The sequence below is a fragment of the Acanthochromis polyacanthus genome, chromosome 7 (assembly GCF_021347895.1).
Source record: "Acanthochromis polyacanthus isolate Apoly-LR-REF ecotype Palm Island chromosome 7, KAUST_Apoly_ChrSc, whole genome shotgun sequence".
NCBI classification, from domain to species: domain Eukaryota; kingdom Metazoa; phylum Chordata; class Actinopteri; family Pomacentridae; genus Acanthochromis; species Acanthochromis polyacanthus.
Genome location: NC_067119.1, coordinates 27337702 through 27351310, shown reverse-complemented (window position 1 = coordinate 27351310; position 13609 = coordinate 27337702).

The window sequence follows — 13609 nt, the reverse complement described above, 5'->3', positions numbered from 1 at the left end:
CCATCTTGATACAACTTCACCGGAGAAAAAAATTATATTAACGACACCTGCCTATAAGGTAGAACTTTCAGTTTATTTAATGGAATTTTTCACTCCGACATGTAAACGTCTCTAAAGATCACGAAACCGTGTAACAGAACTTTTGCAAGGCCCGGTATATAGCATATAGCCATGGGAGCAGTGGTATCAGTCCATCATACAACTTGGCAAACAACCAAATATGCATCTTTTAATCAATTTCATTTGTTCTGTTACTTTCAAAAAATTAATTCCTGTAACAACACAAATTCAAGCCTGTTTGTTGGCTTTGTAAGAGTTTGATGAAAAGATTTATACCACTCTCACATATGTACCTGGAGCTGGTAGCCAGTTAGCTTAGCTCAGAATGCTAATCCTGTTAACATGTTATACCTTGTTTGTTGTTTATGCAAAAACTGTGGGTGTGTTCAGGGCTATTATTTCAGCTTTAGTTAGGGAGCTTCAGGTTTGCTCATAGATGTTTTTGTTACCTTTACCTTTTCATCATTGTCTCCAATACTTGTTGTAGGATAAGCTAGCTAACCACTCGATCAAGCTCCTCATTTGGCATACAGACAACAATCTTCATAAATGACTTAGAAAAAATGAGGGGAATTAGCAATTTTCAGAGGGACTAGTTGCCCAAATATTAATTTTAAAACATGTGGGAGTGCTAAAGTAGTTGTTCCCACTGCAGGTTTAGAGAGATTTAAAAGTGAACTTTTAAACACTTAAGATTAGTACATTTTATCACTGATAGCATAACTGCAGAACTTAGACACTACAATGATAAATTTTCATTCCTATAACAAAGTCACTCTGCACTCTGTCAACTCTATCATGTCAGATAGGAGTTTGTGGTACAAAATCTTATCAAATTGGGAGTCCTTGGTCTGGTGTCTATCTGTCTGAGCTTGAAGCCACTGTAGGAGTCCATCCACAGCATATTTGACCTTTCTCCTTTCGGGCTATATCTTCAGCTTGAACGACTTCCACCCCTAAAGAGGTCATTTCTGCTCCCTCTCCTCGTTAAGACTAATAACAGGTTGCTATTCTTTTCTTAATTCACTGTTTGAACTGCCAAATGCCTCTTTTCTCCACCTTGAGGTGTGGGATATTTGAAGTTTTTGCCTCAGGCTTTAAAGAGTTTACTGCAAATTGCTGCCTTGATGACCCCAGTAAGCCTGCTAACTCATTTCTAATCGTCCAGCAAGGTGTGAGCTGCAGCTGTTGACCTCTGGTCATCAGGGCTTCAGTGCAGAGATAAACAGAACGCAGCAAACTGGGGGTAATTTGGAAATTGTTGCTGTCTTAAAAACTATTTGATGCATTCTAATTTTGTCAGGGTCACTGCAGGTGAACAAAGATATGGCTACTATCTTACGTCTAGTAGAGTACCTCTCAAGAGATAATAGCCATACTCATTCATTGTGTCAATCCACTGAGGCCATTATGGGCCATTATGGGATCTGCTGATGTTTGCCCGCATGAGGCACAGCAACAGTTAATGGTCTAGGTCCCTGAGGAATGCATGCACCGTCACGCTTTCCCTCTTTGCATCGGACACCTGGCCCTCTTTCAGTGCCACCGTGCCATTTACATCTCAAAGGGGGATGACCAAGAAGGCTCTCTCTGTGCTCCCTTCCTTACTCCAGAAATGATCTGATTTATCTCTTCATCAACGGAAATATATGCCTTTGGAGGGCCATCCCGCCTCTCTCATCCCCAGCTAATAGAGATGGGAGCAGGAGCAGTAAAAAGAGAGACTTGTGATCCTCCGTGTGATCCCAGACCCAACGGACCCCTGTCACAGTGCTTGATTCATGTGATGCGGGTGACTTTCTCTCTGCTCCCAGGCTCAATGTGTTAAGGCACTGGAGGTGGCGGTGGTGGTGGGGCATCACGCAAAGCAAAGGCGCCTGTGTTCCTGAGGTATCCGATTCCCACGTTTGATGGAGCATGACAGGTTTGCTCAGGTCAAATTAAAAGGCCGCAGTAACAAATATGAGGGCAGACACTGAGATGGTCTGTGCAGGTGAACTTTCCACGGCAGTGGGAATAAAAAGTTATTTATTGCACCACGGGAAAACATTAGTCTTTGTGCAGGAGGCACTAAGAGGACGGGCCCCTGTGCAAGGACCGGGGTGGATAATTGAATCATCCCTGTGTTGTTCTTTCTGTGTGGACATCCTGTGTTCATCTGCCAAAGGAAAATCCCTCACGTTTATCTTCCTCTCTTAGCATGAATGACTGTGTTCCTTTCCAAATCCAGACCTCTCTGACAAATTACCTATACCTGCATTTAATTCCTGCAGTCCAGAGCAGACGTCATGAATACTGCACTCTGGTCCCCGGCCCTGCAGGTTTCTTATCGATGGAAGCATAACAGTTCGTTTTCCAGACATAGTTTTCTAAATATTTTTCATCCTTTGGCTCCTGAGAGCTATTTTGGACCATCCTCAACTGAGACTGATGTTAAATAATGTGATAAATGCCTGTTCATGGTTTAAGTCTGGAACTGTGCCTGCAGCCTCAACCATCATGTGAAACACAAGAGTCTGCCTGCATTGGAAAAGTAGTTTTGGCACCTATGCTGTTTCCATTGTGTAATTCTGCTTCCATTTAGGCTCTGCAAATGGCTATAGATATGGATAATACTTAGATGGTAAATTTAACATAGAAAAACACCCCAAAAATCTCATGGGTGCATTTAGCAAAGTACTTTAAATGTCATCACGTTTCTCATTCCAGCTACTCCCAGAGGATGCACTGCGCTGCATTAGGGACTGTTTGAAAATGACTGAGGTGGGGAGGGGCAGAGGGGGGCTTAACTTCCCTTAAAAACAAGACCCTCGTGGTTTAGACAGCCCACTTGAATTTGAGAGTAATTCTCAACTTTGATTTAAAGTTATGTACATTAAAGGAGCAATAAATTAGATACAAATGTGAGAAATTATCGACCCTTCTCTGCCTATAAAGTGTAGACCAGCATCCCTTATGTAAAAAGAAAAACAAACCATAACAATTTAATAACACCACATCACTGGTAAGGATTTTCAAAGCACTTAGTCATTTAACTCAGCCTTCAAATCACATCGAGCAATGAGCCTGTCTCTGTCAAATGAGACTCAAACGTGCGGGTGAATGGCAAAAAGGTCAGTGAGGCATAGTAATCGTATCTGCTACGCCCACAGGACATTTTAGCTCCAAACGCTGGGTGTGTGGGGGTTAAGCGGGGGTAAGTACAGCACACCTGTGTGGCTGTCAGACTCCTCGAGGAGTTTTGGGCGTTTCATTTAATCTCCATCGGTTGCCCCCCCACTCCTGCACCCATCTTCCTGACCTCTTAACCCTCTACATCCCCTGACTCAGAAGTGCCAGAGGCATGCGCAATTATGACTGTGAAGATCTGTCAAGTAAATGAAGCATAAGCAGCAGCCACATTTTCCCCGATGCTCCTGAAGTCTGTTGACTCGACTCTCTTCATTCCCTGTTGGTGGTAATTAAACCTGTCACAGTGGGGTTTTTTCACGCCCTTGTGTCCAGATTGAGCTATTTTTCTGTTTTGTCTGACACAAATTCCCTCGGTAATGAGGACGATGAAACAGCCTGAAGCTAATGGATCCTATCTCCACAATTGGTTCCCCTTTGTCCCCTCTTACTGCTCTCTGCTCAGTCCTGTCCCCTGCTTTTTGGGTGGCACTGATAATCAGTAATTAACAGAGCCAGGTAGAGAGTTGGCTGTTATATGGCTCTCTGTGTGTTTGTTTACTTGTGTGTGTGCCTGCAGAGGCTGCTGGCTGGTGGGTGATGAGTTACAGACACAGATGGTGGGCATCAGCAGGCCGGCTGGGGGCAGATTAGCAGCCTACCGGTGTCTGAGCAGCCCCGTCCCAGCCCACTCCCACTGAGCCCCAGAGGAGGGCCTGTCTGTAACTCTACTCGAGTTGGAAAGCCTCATGTGTTGATGGAGGCCGACCATGGGCTTATCTCGTCTCATTCCACTACCAGCGGGCCCAGCAGGCTTGGGGCTCCCAGAGAGGAGGGTAGGGATGTCTGCTTGTGAACAGCTTTGTTTTGAAATACTAATGCTGTTGCCTTTAAGTGGCACACATTTTGTAATTAGAAGGTGTTTAACCTTTCTTTTCTTCATTAACTACAAAGCCTTTGTATGATTCATGAACACAGTTTCAAGCTCCAACCCTTTATGTGCTCATGCGTGGGTTGGGGGCTGCCACATGTGCCACCTTCATGAGGATGTGTTGGTAAACCCCCTCCTCCAGAGAATTAAAAATGCCTACTGTGCAGATTTTGCCATGATGCCGTATTCACATTGCACTGGACAGGATGCACAGTTCAAACGGAGCAGGTCAGAGGTCAGCCAGATGCAGAGTAGAGGGCGCAGGGATGGGGGGGTCTGAGCAGGCTGTAGGTTCGCATTCAGGGGACTGTTTATTTTATAAACAGTGGGAGCAGATTAGTATTGGAGCCAGACTCCTTCAGCCATATGGGGAGGATGTCCTCTGTGCTAGTGAGGCTCTTAACAAACCATTGTGTTCAAAGCTGGAGACACACAGTCACTGGCATCATTTCTGGCCACCACTAATGATGAGATGATGTTGTTGCCAATACACATGTGCGAATCCAGGGATGTGGGGTCTGCTTCACTTCCATTCTGGGCATAATAGAGTATTGAATGATTGTGTTAGTAGCACCGCATGAGTTTTGAGTCATTAGTGGTGTTGGCACACGCAGCCACTCGTCATCGCTTAGCTGGGAGGTAAAAACAGGAAATGGATGGATCCCCCCAACCCCAGCGCCAGTCTAATGAATCCTGCTTGAAGATGTTTGTGTGTGGCTCATCTCCTGAAGACTTACAGCCCCTTCCTGCCATTGTTTTGGGTTTTTGTGAGATGTGGCAGCAGTAAAGTCTCTTTGATGACCCAAATTGTCAACTCTCAGTTGGACTGGTGGTTCTTCATCAACATGAAAGCATTAAAGCAAACACGTGCTTGTTTGATGGTTAAAACGTTCTCATCCAAAGCACCTTATTGTACCATCAATACATATAGTTTAGGATGTTTGAATTCAGGAGGAAATTCCAAAAGCTTATCTCAGAATATGCATACATCCAACCATTTACAGCATCACAACTTTTTATTTCTTTTTTAAAAATCTAAACAGGAAGTCCAATTGAGACCAGTCTCTTTTACAAGAGAAGTTCAAATACAAGTAACATACAGACACTGAAAATTCACATACTTAGTCTTTGTTTCATATTGAGAAAGCAATTACACAGAGATTTCATTGCTCTCTTCTGAAATTATTTCTTCCAAGTTCAGTTTTTGATGCAGTTAATGTTCATATGTCATGTGGCCTGTCATTTTATAATTCCTTCAGATGAAGACTGCTGCAGTTTTACATGTAAGATACAACGCAACAGTGAACGAGGAGTTCCAGATGATTTAAGGTGGAGAGAGAAGCATGCATGTGCACAACTTAAAATGCAAATATAGCGTAAGCAACACATTAAAATGTAGAATTTCAGCACACCATTTGGATGATTTATCATCCTCCTAGTTCAAAGTGTCTCCTTCTTGGCTGGCAGCTGGATCCTCCTCCAGACAGGGATGCTGTGAGCCAGATAACATATTAAACTGTGCCAGGACACTGCAGAGCTGCAGACAAGTCTGCTGCAGAGAAACAGATATTAAAGACACATTGACGTAATCCTCTGTAGTAGCAGTGTCAATAAATTCCTTGCTTAAGCAGTGAAATCAGCAGCTTTTACTGTATGACGTACCACCACAGTCTTATCAAACAGAATTCAAGTATTACAAATTATTAGCAATGGCACATAAAGTACATAAATACCAAAGAAGTGTTAAAAATGTTTCTATTGTGCAGTTTAGTTGTAGTAGAGTGGTGGCAAGTCTATTTAACTGTAAAATATCCTATCCTATTTCTTTGTCACTAAGAAATAAAAAATAAAAGGACACTATCAAAAATATTTCTGTGTATGGACTGTACAAAGAAATTTAATATCAACCAATCTATCATCAGTGGTCTATAAATCATCAGATATCAATATTGGTAATCTGTCTCAAAATTTGTGTAATGGTTGGGCCACAGTTTCAGCCATTGTCCAACCCTGTGTCATATTTTCTACCATATAAATATGTACAAACCCTCTGTGTTGTCTATGTTATGTTAGGTGTCCTGAGCAGATGTTTTGAAGCTTTTAGAAACCAAAACCATTACTTTCGCCAGGCTGTAAAATTGTTTATTTCCATCTATTTCTGCAGGCATTTTAACATTAATTTGTATGGGATTTGATTCGCTTTTATAGCCAGACTCAAACAGCCATTTGAGGAACTGCAGTTTTTGGCACTTTCCCAAAAAAAATGTCAGACCTTAAGGATGCTGCTTGGTTTCAGCCTCGCCTCTGGCTTATTAACTAGTCTTCATGTTCTCTCATACATAAGGCATGAAGTGTTAACAGCTGATGTTAGTGGGAGGAATGTACTGGTTGTAATCTAAAGATCAGACAATTTTAATATGATTTCTAGTTTTCAATGAGCTTTCCAGTCCTACGGCAGATTCCATCACTTATTTTGATTCATGATCAACGTGGAAACATGGATTTCTGGAGATGATGGAGATGATGTGATGTTTCTCCTCCAGCCTTCTCCCTCTCCAGTAAGCCAGAGACAGGCCAGCGCTCCTGTAGGTCTGTCTTCACTGCCACTTAATCAGAGCAATAAAAAAGAGCAATGATCCACCATTTATGGACAGATATTCTGGATGTTCCTTTAATTGGGTTTACTGGGTGAATCAGTTTCATATGAATCAGCAGATGTTACATGTAAGGAGGTGTTGTAATAATTTTGGAACCTGCTCTTCATCCTAAATCAGACAGCACAGATTCCCAAGCTGGAGCCATGAATACCCCTTCACAGCTTATGTCTTATGTGGACCAGATGAGGAGAAACCTGAGCGTTACAGAGCAGGAACCATAAACCTAACCAGCAATTTTGATGTTTAGCAGTATAGACGGGACCCCCAGATTCCAGTGCTGTGAGGAAGACAGCCGTGTGGTGCTTGAGCAGGGTAAATATACAGTCCGAGGAACACAAAGCAGGTTTGTTTCCCATGGAAAGAGCTAGGGTTAGGCTTTTCTGTTATTTACAATGAGCTGTGGGGATGAAACAGCAGCTCATATATCAGCACAGAGGGTGTTGTGTCTTCAGAGCTGCACGGACAAAGCCTCTTCATCTGCAGGCCGAGGTAGGACTGAGGAGGATCAGGGCTCGGCGGTGGGACTTGTTAACTCTGCTGTTATAGGTGCCAGTCTTAGCCAGAGGGCTGGATGTGGTCGCAAAATATTGTTAGTTTATACTGGATTATGACTCACAAGCATTGATTGTTGATTAAATCTGTTATGCCAACTTGTTCCCTGTATAAACAAAGATATTAGCAGAGGGTTCAGCAGCAGGGCAATTTCCAGTCTGTCACCTAAATCCCAAATACAAGCAGAATCCTCATAAGTGCATGCTTAAGGCAACACAGGTTTCTTTGTGCAGCACAAAAAGTCAGTTGAGACGGTAGTCCGGAGAAGGATGGGGCCAAAAAACAGTAATTACAGGGATCTAGGCAGAGTGAATCCACCTACTTTAAGTTTACCCTCGCTTTTATTCACTGGAGAATTGTTTTGTCTTTTACATTGGTACAAATCTCCACATTACAAGTTTGTGGCTCATCATGTTAAGCTGTTTCAGCCCTATAATACAACAGACTACATGACAGGGAGGTGCTTTATACCATTTTTAAAAGAAAAACAACAATTATACCTGAATAATTATCTAATTAGTGAACCTCTGTATGGCTACAATGTCTGTTTCCTCTTCTATACGGCAATTACTGACTGGAAATTTTGCTATACGTATGTTTTAATTTAACTTTAATGCAATACATTAGCAACTTTTGACCTTTCATGTAATGAAAATAAACCACCTCTTAATGGGACAAAATGACTTTAATGTAACTGGAGTCAATGAAGCCACATAAGAGCACATCTGGAGTTTGAGCTTCGACTACGGCTCTGTTCATGCATTAATATGAACTCATTATACCATATCATAAATCTTCCTGTGGCCATGATTGCGTGTGTGTGTGTGCTGTTGTCACTTAAACTCAACCCCAGACTTACATCTGCTCCGGGCCTCAGATCATGATAGATGTAAGAACATGATTGCTGCAGATGAGAGGAAAGCACTAATTATAAATCAGCAACAAACACATGAACAAATGATCGAGTCAGAGATGTTTAATTGAGTTTGCCCTTTCTATTTAACTCCAATTATAAGCAGCACTAAATGTATATAGTACATATCTTTTATTACCTTGCTGGTTAAGTGGGGTCAAAAGTGAGTCCACTTTCTCAACATAGAGAGTCCTAAATTTGTTCTATCTGATGCTTTTTAAAGAATTGCAAGGTAATGTGAGAGGATTGCAGGAGGGTCGATGTATGGAGGAGAGGGGCCCTGAGAAAGAGGAGTTATGTGGAGATTGCGTGCAGGCCGTGCTGGCCGTGCTGGCCGTGGAGATTAGAAAGGAAAGTAGAGAGCAAGCAGGCGCTGCCAGTGATAACAGCAGGAAAGATAATAAAGAAGGTGGTTCCTGTGAGCTCCCTCAGGAAAAGTCCTCCTGCATCCATTACTATACAGTAGGTTTGTTGTGGACTACATGCAGGTTCATGTCTTGGTGGCCATCTTACACTGATATGCTGTAGCATCGTAAATCAAATGAAACTTTATTGATTTTTGCTGTCACACATGGACGGATTATGGGACAACAGGCCCCTGGGCACTGACAAGTAAAAGACCCCTACTCTGCTGCATCAGAGCAAGATGCACAGTATGAACAAAGCATAAAATTAAATAAAATACGGGCAGAATCTCTCCTTTTGTCTCTCAGTTATAGCGATGAATAATGACCAGGAAAGGGGTTTTGAAGCTGAACTTTGATCTTTTCGTTATCCTTATTTTATTCTACTGAATGTTTGCATAAACTTTTGTCATGATTAGTGTATGAACTCTTACTGGCACAAATGTATTTTATGGCCGTAACCTTTGACCTTTAGCTCCACAATTCTAATTACTTTATTCTCAAGTCCAAGTTAATGTTTTTGCCAAATGTGGAGAAATTCCGTCTTGCCGTTCCTGAGTTCATGAGAACGGGAAGGACGAACAATTTAAAAATGTAACGCCTCTGGCCACGGCTATCACCGGCACGAAGCATGAAAGCAGATGGACATTCAAGCATATTAATCCAAGCTCTCGAGATCCTGATGTGTTTTCTGTCCTTTACTTGATTCAAGACAAACAATCGTCTTGGCTCCTAGCATGTCCTCACCGGCCGCTCTCCTTCTCACGATGCTATTGTCCAAAAGTTTGGCTCCTCTGGCTGTAAAGATGAACTCGTATGATCAGCTTCAGCCCTTCCAGATGTCACAGGTGCTCTCAATTTCATCACAAATTAGGTGCTTGATGATCACGTTACTTCCAACTTCTGTGAACCCCCATCTGAGGGGAATGTCGCCACTAATAACGCTTAAAACCTCAGGCCCAGCCGGAGCGTGCTGAACAGAGCTTTGTTTGGCCACGCTGTGTTTCCAAGCTGTTGGTTCCAGTTGAAAGAACTGCTAGCATGCTCCAGCTGACTTTTAATCACACTCACCCAGGCACTGGCGCAGTCATAGAGCAGTAGGCCTGTAATTAGATGACAATGGGCCCCTCTCTGTTGCACATATTGATGGCTGACGGGCAGCCACAGAATTATTGATCAAAGACAGGAAGAGTTGGGGGAGCAGCAGGCCTGGTGTGGATGTTTGGCTGTGTGAACAACAGGTGACATGCATCTTACAGGCATGAAACTAACCGTGGTCCTGCTGTGAATAATTACATCTTACAGAGGATTTGCCACCCAGGAGAAGCTGTGCTGGAGGACTGATGTCTGATGGCAAAAAGCTCCTTTGAGACAAGATGAAGCACAAGTGGCCATTATTGCCCAGTTGAAATGGAACTGATGGTGCAGAGCCAATGCCGAAAACAAGCTGTTAATACTAAACGGTACCCTGAAGGGATCATTTGCCATTATTTTCAGGCAGAGGTCAACAAAAGCAGGCCTTTAATTATGTGCAGTGAGGTAGTGCTACTGTGAAAATATCCTCCAAACTTAGTGCAGCCTCATGCTCATCAGCTATAAATCAGAGAAGAACCATAGACAGAGCTTCTTGTTCTAACTAATCTATATTCAGACATGTATAAGCTGCGTTCACCCGCAAAAGTTTCACTAAAGAGAGAAAAAAGCAATTATATTTAGCTCCGTGTTATCTGATACTTGAAGGGATTTACTAAATTGGCCACAGTTAAGTTTCCTTTAACTATTGTAAATCCCACTAAGAGTTGCATCAACATGAACTCTGACCCCGTTTAGCAGAATCACATCAGTTACTTCTTGTTCTGCAGTCATACATGGGCCATAATGTGCAAAATACGGTAGCTCATTCAAGTATGAATAATCCAGTGTTGGTTGGATGGATCCATGGGTGGCTGTACAACACGTGTGTTAGCTCTTTGTAGCACGACCTGGTCCCAGATGGCGAGGTGGAAGTGGTCCAGCTGGGGCTCCACCTCTCTCCTCCCCTGGCCTGCATGCTTCGGATAGCATTCTGATGTCATGGGAGAGGTTGCTTTGGGCAGACCAGGAGGCCCTCCTCACCTCTGAGCGGAGGTGAAAAAGTCACAAGGTGCAGGGGGAGAAGAAGAACTATGCAGTCAGGCTCTTTATTCCAGCCCTGTTCGCAAACATTCAGCACTGTTCGCGAAACAAAGAGATCCTGGTGATAAAAGTGTGAAACCCTCTTTTTTTTTTAGTAATTCTGCTACATTTTCTCATCCTGCAGTGAGCTGTGTGTAAAATCCCCACCTGAGCTGCATCATATGAGCTGATACTGAATGTCTGGCATGTTTTCAGATTTGAGCTGGGCTGAAAGTATGATTATGACTGACTGTAGAGGATCCAGGGGCCCCTCAGGAAGTCATACTCACACAGAATCCGCTTGGTGTGAGGACAGGAGCAGCCTGACCAGCCTGTACAGCGTTCCCACTGCTGAATACTCTACTGTACTCTGCAGATTACTCCCATGTTCGGAGTTTCAACGTACAGTTTTACATTACAGCAGCCTCCTGTGGACAGGATTTCCCCGCCAGTAAAAAAGAGAAAAAGTACCCACAACATACAACTGGGAAAACAGTAGTGACACTTCTCAAGGTTCAGGAAGAGACTTTGCGGCTCTTCTGGTTCACACCGTGACTAATCTACTGTTTTATCATGAGAGGCGCTAATAATCTTCGTCAGAGAGGGACAGTTTTTCCCGAGACACTACTGTAGCAAAACAGAGATGCGGTGTGATTGTCTTTTGATGTGTTCTTCTTTTCACTTCCTGCACTGGGGGCCATTAAAAATCATACACTGCACCCCCTCTGATACATATACTTGAACTTATGGAGCTTTTCATGCTGCTGCAATTATGTGCCAGTATTTCCCCTGCTTTGGAAAATACTTGATGTTGTTGGCATACTCTCTGCACGCCTCGTGTCTGTGGATAAAAGCCAGTGGTTGCAGGCAGCGCTGGCTTCTTTTTCCGCTTTTATGTGGGAAAACTATGAGCTTCGAACATCTAAACTTTGGCTAAGAGTGTATTGGGACCATTACTCAGACATTATGTTACGTGTTTTGCTTTAGCCTCTGTCACCCTATCAGCGCACACTCATATAGTATGGATGTAGTCATCCCTTCTCTTGCTTCTTCTTATCCTTGAGATAGTTTTGTCTCATTATTCTCCCTCCTAAAACATCTATTTTATATCTCTGACACTAGTCATGCTAGGTTTTTCTCTTTTTTCCCCTCAGTTGTGCCCATTATCACTATTTATGTCTGCAGAAAGTTATTTGATATCAGTCAGCAAAGCTGCTCATGCTCACCCCTGATAACCATGATCAGCTGATCCACAATATATTTAGACTTCCTCAGTGTTTGTGCTTCGCAGATGTTTGCCCTTTGAATGTCTCTGTCTCATTTTTATCAAATTTTCTGACCAAAGAAGTTGGGATTTTTGCTTACAAACGGGGCGGTATGGCTCGGTGGGTAGAGTGGCTGTCTTGCAACTGAAGGGTTGCCGGTTCGATCCTCGGCCCGTCAGGCTCATGTCGAGGTGTCCCTGAGCAAGACACCGAACCTCTAATTGCTCCTGGTGGGTCATGGTTAGTGCCTTGCATGGCAGCTCCCGCAATCAGTGTGTGAATGGGTGAATGTGACGTGACGTATCTTGTAAAGCGCTTTGGGTACCTTGCAGGTATAGTAAAGCGCTATATAAATACAGACCATTTACAATGACTGAAACAATACATTGACTATTAATAATAACTGTAATAATCCTGATATGTCCAGACACGATGAACTGCACAGGTTTCTGTCCTCTGCTTGCCTGCTGACAGAGGTGGGTAGAGTAGCCAAAAATTGCACTGAAGTAAGAGTAATGTTACTTCAAAATAGTATCACTCAAGTAGAAGTAAAAATTAGTCATCCAAAAAATTACTCAAGTAAGAATAAAAAAGTATTTGGTAAAAAGACTACTCAAGTACTGAGTAACTGTTTGATGGTAATGTCCGATTTATTTTTTTTAGAAATGATGAGATCAGACAGACAAAAATGTAAAACAATGAGCAAATTCTGGTATTTCCAAATAGTAAAATCAAAAAAATAGCAATAATAAACATCTTTACAAAATGACGAGTTAAGGCACAAGAAACACAAATTTCCAAATCTCAGTTTTTCACAATGTAAAGCTTTTGAAACAAATACCTGTAGTAAGGTAACGTTTGTATGTTTGAACAGTGCAAACTACTTCCAGTGACAAGATACACTGCATGCTCATAGAGTCTATGACATAGAGGACATGTAGGACTGCAGACCTACAGGGCTGCCAACTTATGACCAGACCTTAGAATGAGACTTGGTTTGAGCAGGATACTGACAGGGGGTCAGAAAATTTTCTTAAAATGATTGATCCATTTCCTGCATTCTGGCGTAATTTAAGAGCATTTTGCCTGTTAAAATTTTATTATAGAGATAACATTAAGGAATAATGAAAAAACATTGAGCTTAAAAAAATCAGGAATGATGGAGGGAGGAGCTAGCAGCCAATGGAGTAGGTCACGTTTCCGAGGGCTCTGCTGAATATCTTCGAAAAACGTCTGCATAGTGCTGCCTGATACTCTCCAAACAGGTGCAAATTGGATGTTTTGCGTTTCTGGATGTTTGTGTGACTTTTTATGGCGACCAACTTAAAAAACTTCGCTTACAAACCTAAAAAAGCGGCGAAGAGAAGTACGGCTAAAGCTAACGTTAGCACTAGCACGCCGCCGAGTGCGAGTAACACACCGGACGAAATCGAGACCATGGCCGACACAAAAGCTGAGATTCTTGCTTCAATCAGAGGGGATATTTCGGAGTTAATCCGGTCTGA